Source organism: Gavialis gangeticus, unplaced genomic scaffold, assembly GCF_001723915.1.
Source record: "Gavialis gangeticus isolate Ggan-Ray unplaced genomic scaffold, GavGan_comp1, whole genome shotgun sequence".
NCBI lineage: Eukaryota > Metazoa > Chordata > Crocodylia > Gavialidae > Gavialis > Gavialis gangeticus.
In genome coordinates this window covers 32426508-32428070 of record NW_017729008.1, presented here as the reverse complement: position 1 = coordinate 32428070, position 1563 = coordinate 32426508, and the positions used below count along the sequence as shown (strand labels likewise).

The window sequence follows — 1563 nt, the reverse complement described above, 5'->3', positions numbered from 1 at the left end:
AAGTTTTTAAAAAAAAAAAAAATGAACCTAAGCTTTAAAAAAAAAAAAATAGTATAAACTACAAGCATGGTCATTTGGTAAATAACTGCTTGGCCCAGCATGACCCTTCTGGCTCACATCAGATGCAGAGAAACTTAAGACTGTCTAGCAAAGTGATCTCTGATATTAGCAGTTTTGTGACCAATATATTCAGGCTGATATTCAGAAATTTGATCCCTGGTCCATTGAACTGGACATATGAATGTAACAGAGGGGCAGACATAACTCAGGATGTGGTGGACCAGGTAAGGACTATTTATTATTACTCATGACAAGGAAAACAACTTGAATAGTGATGTATAGTTTTACCCTGATGACAAAGGTAACAAAGAAATGCATCCAGATGCTTGTTCATGCATGCGCCTACAGAGAGGGGACCGACAGTTAGACACATGCATGTGCTAAAACCAAAGAGTGCTAAGAAACCACAGCTCAGACACCCAATATGATATTGTTTTTACTTTTTATTGTATCCAGCATCATTTTAGTTTATCAACTCAGAGCTGGATGGTAGAAACAAGAGAACAGGACGATAAGGAGGCCAGAATTCAGGGACTCGTCATGGCAAATAAATTGCTTTCTAGGTCCCTCCTTTTTAAACATTTGCTTCGCTTCAAACGCCATCACACAACACTCTAATGTTTTTCACTAATGCATTTTCCATCCCAACTCAATCTTAGGCTTGTCTCCAGAATATGTTTGTTTCCCATGTTTTAATTCTTCACGACAACATTTTTGCACATCAAAATTCTATAGCTTCGTTCGCTGGAAAGCAGATAACAGAAACGGTCTGCATGAGGCCACCTGTCGAGTCAGAGAGGCACAGGATCCAGCCCTGTCCCTCCCCAACAGTATCTCGTAGGCCCAGGGAAGAAGAAATTAAAATATACACCAGTCCCTTCTACCCTGGAGATGCCCAAAGGGTCATATTGACTGCTCGAGCTATGGTTTCTTAGCACGCGTTGGCTTTGTAAACTGTTGGCCCCATCCTTGACAGACGCATGCATGCTTCCAAATGCGATCTAGATCATGCCTGGGCACAAGTCTGTGACCTTTGGCATCAGGTGTATGAGGTGCAGACGTGCACCCGACAGCCTGCAAGGTCCCTTCCAGCCCCCGACAGCTACAAAACGGTAATATCGCACAGGCCGCCGCTGCACATGTGGGGGGAAAGCGGAGGTCCTCGTGGCGAGACACCCCTTCCACAAAGGGGGCCAAGTCGCCAGTTTCGCAGGACGACGTCGCTAACGTCCATCAGCCCCCGACGAAAGCGTTGACACAAGCAGAGACGGCTGCCCGCGACTCGCTGGCTTTCCCCCCCACCCTACGAAAGCGAAGGGAGCTTTTCCCCAACCCTTCCTGCCCCGCTCGGGGAAGTTTCGCGTGGGTCGTGCAGAACTTCCCACGGCAAGGGAGCCAGGACCGGGGTGCCCAAATCTGGTGCCTGAATCCCCCCTGGCTGCACTGGGAGATAGAAATCTATCCCCCCGCCCCACCCCCACCCCCGGGCGCAGACGCGGAACT

At 48.0% G+C, this 1563-nt stretch overlaps 1 protein-coding gene across 1 annotated transcript in view; it reads right to left on the bottom strand.

Annotated features, from left to right (window-relative positions):
• UPF2 (UPF2 regulator of nonsense transcripts homolog (yeast)) overlaps positions 1-1563 on the bottom strand; it is a 127582-nt gene that overhangs the window by 123199 nt on the left and 2820 nt on the right. The window lies entirely within an intron of this gene.